The 7,398-nt window shown below is 45.6% G+C and overlaps 1 non-coding gene across 1 annotated transcript; it reads left to right on the top strand.

Moving 5' to 3' along the window:
* The first annotated feature begins 503 nt into the window (after window positions 1-503).
* Window positions 504-637, top strand: LOC115836491. Its single transcript, XR_004031567.1, has one exon. It is a non-coding gene; the product is annotated as a U8 small nucleolar RNA (small nucleolar RNA).
* Window positions 638-7,398: the final 6,761 nt, after the last annotated feature.

Here is a 7,398-nt window from a genome sequence, read left to right as displayed (position 1 = left end):
ACGGAAACTGCTTGCAGTACACCTGGTGCAGCTGCAGCCTCACAGGGAACTGGCACCCATGCCAGTGCCTGGAGGTGCCTGCCCTGCCACAGCTGGTGTGCCTGGCTGTGTGCAGCAGCCAGACCTCACACTCACTCACTCACATACCCCTTGTCACTCTGCACCTGACTCGCCCTTGGCAGGCATGGGATCCAGGCTGGTAGTGCAAGGTGAGCAAAGCCTGCCAGGCCAAGTGGGCAGAGCAAGCCCAGTGGGCCCAAGCAAAACTCAGGTAAAGGGGCCAGCAGCCACAGAGGTTTCCAGCCAGAAAAGTGACACCCCAAGGATCCTGTGACAATAGTGTATTTTATGTGTGGCCCCAGACGATGATTCTTCTTCCAATGTAGCCCAGGGAGACCAAAAGGTTGGTCACCCTGACATAGAGCTTAAGTGTAAGTTTCATGAATTCTGACAAATGCATATACCTATGTAACCCACATTTCTATCAAAATATATAATACTTATCGATGGGTGGGATAATCCTTACCTGTTCCTCCTTTTGGAGGGCAGATATAACATGATGATTGGAGATGCATGAAATGTGATTAATGCCTCTGCCTAATCAGGACTTGCAACACCCTGAGTACTCCTCTCTGATTCTTCAGGACAATCACTACTTTGAAAGAAAAAAATGAACATATATATAAATATTTCTATTACCCTAGAAAGTTTCTTTGTGCTCTCTTCCAGTCAATCCTCACCCTCCCACTGCTCTGCCAGAGGCAACCACTGCTCTGATTTCTATCACCATAGATCAGTCTTGCTTGTTCTAGAATTTCATGTAAGTGGAATTGTAAAGCATGGCCTTTTCCGTGTCTGGCTTCTTCCACTCAGCATGATGTGTTTGAGGTTTACCCATGTTGTCATGGTTGATATGCTCTTCCTTTTTATTGCTTAGTGATATTCCATTGTATGAACATAGCACAGTTTGTTTATTCATTTTCTGGTGGGCCGACGTTTGAGTTGTCTCTAGCATTTAGCTATTATAAATAATGCTCCAATGAACGCTTTTGTACAAGTCTTTTTGTGGACATATTTTTTTGGCTAAATATCTAAGAATGGTTTGCTGGATTATATGGCAAGTGTACGTTTAACTTTTTTTTAGAAACTGCCATACTGTTTCCTAAAGTGATTGTACCATTGAACACTCCCCCCAGCAGTGTATGAGGTTCTAGTTTCTCCATATCTTGCCAACATATGGTGTTGTAAGTTTTTAAAATGTTAGTAATTCTAGTGGACTGTAGTGGCATCTCATTGCAATAATGATTTTCATTTTCTTGAAGACTTAGGACGTCAAACTCTTTTTCATGTGGTACATTTGACATAGAGACTTTAAGTTTTACGTAGTTGAATTCATTAACCTTTTCTATTATGAATTTTATTGACTTTATACTCAGAAATCCTTTTTTGGGTAGAGATGGGGTCTTTCTATGTTGCCCAGGTTGGTCTCGAGATCCTTCCACCTTGGCCTCCCAAAGTGCTGGGATTACAGGCAGAGAAATCCTTCTTAATACCCAAAGCTAGTAAATATTTTTACTTTTATTTCCTTCTGGCCCTTTATTGGTTAAACTCTTAAACATTACACTCTTTAATCTACCTGTATTTTGTTTTAAATTGTAAGGAAACTATTTGTCGTTAGGAACTTAACCAACTAGACTGTATATTGAATAATAACTTCTTCCTTTCTTCACCTGTTTGATCTACCACATTTATCTTAAAACAACTTTTAACATATCATTGGGTCTATTTCTATGATCCTGTTACTGTTGATTTTTCCACCAATAGTACAGTTTCAATTATTAGGATTTTAGAGTTTATCAGGTAAGTAAGTCTACCTTCATTACTCTTTATTTCTTCAAAAATATCTTTGCAATTTCAGCTCATTTACTTCTCTGCTGTAACTGTGGAGGGCTAAATAATGACCCCTCAAAGATGTCCAGGTCCTCATCTCTGGAACCTATGAATATATTACTTTACATGGCAAAAGGGACTTTGCAGATGTGATTAAGATTCTTAAGAATTCTGAGATGGGAAGATTATCTTAAATTATCTGGGAGGGGCCCTATGTAATCACAAGGGTTCTTGTAAGAGGGAGGCAGGGGTGATAGAGAGAGGAAACCATAGAAACAGGGATTGGAGTACTGAGGCCACAAGCCAAGGAGGACAAGCACCTTCTAAAAGCCAGAAGAACAGGGAACAGATTACACCTTGGTGAGGGAAGGCACCAGCCCTGCCAACGCTTTGCTTTTAGCTCCTTAAGACTCATCTTGAACTTCTGATCCCCCACAACTATAGGAGAATAAATTTGTGTTGTTTTAAGCCACTAAATTTGCAGTAATCTGTTATAGTAACAGTAGGAAGTTAATATACTACTTGAAAAATTATTTTTTAAAATGATGTTCTGAGTGTTTTTCCATTATAATTTTGATTGGAACTGTATTGAGCAGAAAATTTAATTTGCGAAGAACTCACATTTTTATACTATTCAGTCTTGCTACTGAGATTTCTCCAGAAAAGCATCTCCACGTCCCTCTACTTGCGCTCATCGCCTGCTATCGCCGTTGGGTTTCTCGGAGTAGGCCTCAGGTAAAGGTTTGAGTGCAACTAGTCTATTTAGAAGGTGATTCCAGGAAACACATGTAGGAGAGTGAGAAAGTGAAGCAGGGAAGGGAGGCTGCCAATAAAGGGAGTGTTATCAGCAAGTGACCATCATGGGTGACTGGTGTTGCCTCTCACTGGGGAACTCTGGGAACCCACGTAGATCATGCAGCTCAGGGCTATCCAAGTTTTCCCTAGGGCCCAAAGGCATCACCTGAGTATTGGGAATGGAGGGGCATCCGGGTGCAGGCCACACCATCATTCCTAGTGAGATCATCACAGCAGCCTGTCTCTGCAATCACTGGCTCTGTGGGAAACTTACTTCCCTGCCCCAAGTCCCAGCATCCTGGCATTTCTTGCCTCCTCTAAAGGAGGTGACATTACAAAAAGGAATAAAACTGTCTAACTTTGCACAGGATGTTGCAGCCAGAACAGCTTCCCAGGGGAGGTGAGCTGTCTGCTAAGTGGCTGAACAGGTGTAGCAGCTGATCTTTCATCCCCAGCATCATGATGGGTACCTGATTTCCAAGTACAGCATATGAATCTCTTTGCCCAAGGACTTATCCTGCCTGCCAGAGTCTATGGCAGGTCACAAGCATTGGAGAATTTGTCCTCCCAGCAGTCTCCTGCCAATGACTGGCTGAGGTTGGTGTGCACATACCCCGGCTCCTTGCTCCTGGAAGATGGGGGGTGGAGCACTCAGAGGCATGAGTTTGGCACCAACTCCTAGAGTTCCCCAGTGGGTTAAAGCTTTACACTCCACCCTTTGCTGGCTGACTCACTTCCCTGCTCCACATCCCACTCTCCAACAGGAGTCTTCTGGGGTCATCTCCCAAATAAATGCTTACACCTGAATCCTTGTCTCATAGTCAGCATTTGGGGTAACCCAAACCAAGATAGTAGGCAATGGACCAAAATGGCCAGGGGTGAGGTGGAGGCACAGCAGATCTGGGGATCAAAGGCAGGCACCACTGGGCTGAGAGAGGGAGATTTTGAGTCTGTGGTGTGAGCTGAGGGGGTTTTGGCCCCTTCCTTTGCACTTTGTTTTTATGGCTCCTCTGGCCATTCCTTCTGTTTGGCTGGCTGGTCACCATGGCTAGTTAGGGTCTGACCCTGAGACTGGGGTCCTAGTAGTGGTTCTGGCCCCTGGGCCAGCCCCTTTGAACACCCAGGAGGAGTGAGAATGTCTAGAAAGTGGTTTGTTTGGTTTTACTGAGGCAGCAGGATCTGCAGGCCACCTGGACTTCATTTTGGTAGAAGAGCTGAGAACAAATACTTCTGCATTTGGGAGAATTGAATGCATTTCCGAGAGCGGAGAAGCATCAGCGGAGATTGAGCTAGTGCTCCAAAGAGGACATTCGGCTGGTACCCTCCCTGGTAACCATGGGGATGGAGGGACTGGGAGCCTGGCAGAATCCATATCCCATAAAAATGTTGCAAGATGAAGGGCCTGCAGCTACCCTCTGATAGCATGTAATTTATGGGGTAATCAGAACTCCTCTTGGAGGGCTGCGAGGGAAGAGGAGCTGTGATTCAGAGCCTTAGGGGCTTGGATGTTTAATGAGGCACTGGGAGCCCATAAAGGTTTAGATTAGAATGATTTGTCCATTTAGGATGCCGAATCTATCTTAGCACCACACCTGTAAAGGTGCCGCTTCTTCTCTGACTTCTCTTGGAACTCTGGATGCTGAAACCAACTGACCCAACATTTGAGGGGCACCATGTAAGGGCGCAGCCAAGACATCTGGAGGCTGAAAACTGCCAGCTGGCTGCCATGCAGGAACTGAAGCTGAGAGAGAGTAAGAATCTCAAGCTGGAAAGGCCCTTATAGAGGGGTAGCTGAAGTCCAGGGGGAGGTCAAGTGACTTGTTCAAAGTCACACAGTACACTAGGGACCATTAGCACCAGTGATAAGTTTAGTTGGAAGGAAAAAGGAACTGCTAAAGTCTAAGCAGGGAGAAGAATGGGCATGTTTCCTTCTTAGAATGCAGAGGGCAACCTATAGGGCACAAAAGACAAAAATAGTAGCTTTTGGTGTTGTAAAGTTTGAATATTTGAACTGCTGCCCTAAATGCAAAATATGTATTATGACACTGCAAATCTTTAATGGTTGACTCAGCAATTAAGAAGGAGCCTATTAATATCATTAATATTTGGCAACTGACTCATGAAATGGATTAAAGATGGCATCCAAGACCAAGTGCGGTGGCTCACGCCTGTAATTCCAGCACTTTGGGAGGCTGAGGCGGGCAGATCACTTGAACCCAGTTCAATACCAGCCTGGGCAACATGGCAAAACCCAGCCTCTACAAAAAAATACAAAAATTAGCCAGGTGTAGTGGTGCGCACCAGTAGTTCCAACTATTTGGCAGGCTGAGGTGGGACAATCATTCGAGCCTCGGGAGGTTGAGGCTGCAGTGAGCAGTGATCACATCATTGCACTCCAGCCTCGGTGACAGACCGAGACCCTCTCTCAAAAAAAAAAAAAACACAAAAGGGATCCACGTGTCTAAGACATTTCCAGTGTCTGGAAACACAAGGGCCTGAAATAAGATAATGGTAGTTTGCTGCACTAAGGGATGAATGAGGCTGGCCCTCTCAGACAGTCCTACCTGGCCTTGGGCAGGGAATCTTAATTTTTTTTTTTTTTTTTTTTTTACTTTTTTGATTCTAAAAGCCATGTATGTTTACTGTAGGAAATTGGGAAAAAACAGACAATATGTAAAACGATAAAAAAATTACTCATGAACTTCCTCCAACCTCCCCCAAATAACTATTCTTAACACTTTTTTGTATATATGTATTTTTAAAAATTGGTGTCAGCCTTATTTTGCCTTGACGCTAAGTCACCAGTTAATAGCCTCCAAAGAGATAAATTCTGGTGGTTGATTTATAGTCCACTGAAAGGTTTTGGCATAATTTATCAACCTGTTTCTAGGTCATTTCCAATTTTTCAATATTATAAATAACATGATGGTAAACGTTCTGGTGCATTAATCTTGGGCAGCACCTCTGATGGTGCACTCGTGTTCTGTTCCCAGCAGTGTTGGGGTCAGAGGCTCTGCACCGTTCCTGCCCTTTTAGCACCAGGAGCCCAGGGGCTATAACTCTAGCAGCACCCAGACCAGCTCTGCTCTTCACCTCACAGCCTCAGCACCCTGGAGCATGACTTCACAGGGTGGGGGAGAAAGCCTGAATCTGTGGGAACTGCCGAGTTCTGTGCCTTCGGGCAGGTCCCCCTGCCTTTCGGTGCCACGGTTTCCCCTTCTGTAAAAGGAGGAGCATAAACAAGTTCATTGGATTTCAATTTTATTTTTTATTTTTATTTATTTATTTTTTGAGACAGAGTTTTGCTCTTGTCACCCAGGCTGGAGTGTAATGGCACAATCTTGGCTCACTGCAAACTGCCTCCCAAGTTCGAGCGATTCTCCTGCCTCAGCCTTCCCAGTAGCTGGGATTACAGGTGCCCACCACCACGCCTGGCTAATTTTTGTATTTTTTCGTAGAGTCAGGGTTTCCCCATGTTGGCCAGATTAGTCTCAAACTCCTGATCTCAGGTGATCCGCCTGCCTTGGCCTCCCAAAGTGCTGGGATTACAGGAGTGAGCCGCCACGCCTGGCCTCAGTTTTATTTTTTTAAAGCTCTTTTACTTCAAAGGAAAATCTTCCATATAATAGAAGCTCATTAAATAAAACAGAAGTGAGAGGGAGGTCCTTTGGGGCTGGAACTCTGCCCAGTAGTCCTTTTTATCCTGCCAAAATTATCAGGGGTCCTTTGTGTGTCTGGCTCAGCGCTAGGTGCTGGGAATAGAATATGAGCCAAAATATTTGGCACTTCCCTAAGCCCAGGCCCCTTAGGCCCTTTGCTTGGGGGGTGTTGGGGTGCTGCAGGGCATTGCTGACTGACCACACTAAGATGGACACCATCTGGCGCTGACTTTGTTTTTAATGATAATCATTTTGTATATACTCTATAGGGTGGCCCTGTGTTAATTGAATTGCCCCATGCTTTGTTCCCTTCTAGGGATAGCCCTGTCTGATTCCACTGTGTGGCCTCAGCCCTGAGGTAGCTCCTAGTTGTTTGAAGACCTTGCAGGCCCCGTCTGAAACTTGTAGCCTCTGTCCATTCCAGTGACCCTGCAGCTCTGATACCACTGTTTGTACAACTCATGCTGTGATTACTGCTACCAGCAGCTGTGGTCTGCTGAGCTCTGCTTACAGGCTGGCACCATGCTCAGAGCTCTGTATGCATTATCCCACTCAGTCCTTATGGCTATTCAAGGCTCCTCTCAATATCCCCGTTTTACAGATGAGGAAAATGGGGCTCAGGGTGCTGAGCATCTTACTTCAAGTTCAGTCCTCCTGAGCCTGTGCTCCTGTTCACTAGACAACCGCATACAGCAGGGAGCTCCACTTAAAGCCTTCATGCACTGGCCAGCCTCAAGATTCCTACCAGGCACAGGATGTGGAGGCCTCTTCTGTCCTTGGCATAGACCCTCCAGTGTGCCCAGCCCTCTGCCGACACATCGCAGCATCTGCCTGCATCATGAAGGGGCTGTAAATGGAGCTTGGTTTGGGGGCAGTACTGGCTCCTTCTGGGGCAGCCATGATTCTGACCTGCTGGGTCTGGCTGATGGTGTGGGTTGGGGCCCACACCATCACGTGTCATTGTCTGGAATTTAGAAGGCCTTTGGCTGAGCTGGGTGTGAGAGCAATAGCTGCACCAGGATTGTGGCCACTGTCCCTGTGAGCCTAGGAAATG

This window comes from Nomascus leucogenys, chromosome 8 (assembly GCF_006542625.1).
Source record: "Nomascus leucogenys isolate Asia chromosome 8, Asia_NLE_v1, whole genome shotgun sequence".
NCBI lineage: Eukaryota > Metazoa > Chordata > Mammalia > Primates > Hylobatidae > Nomascus > Nomascus leucogenys.
This window is presented reverse-complemented; position numbering and strand designations above follow the sequence as displayed.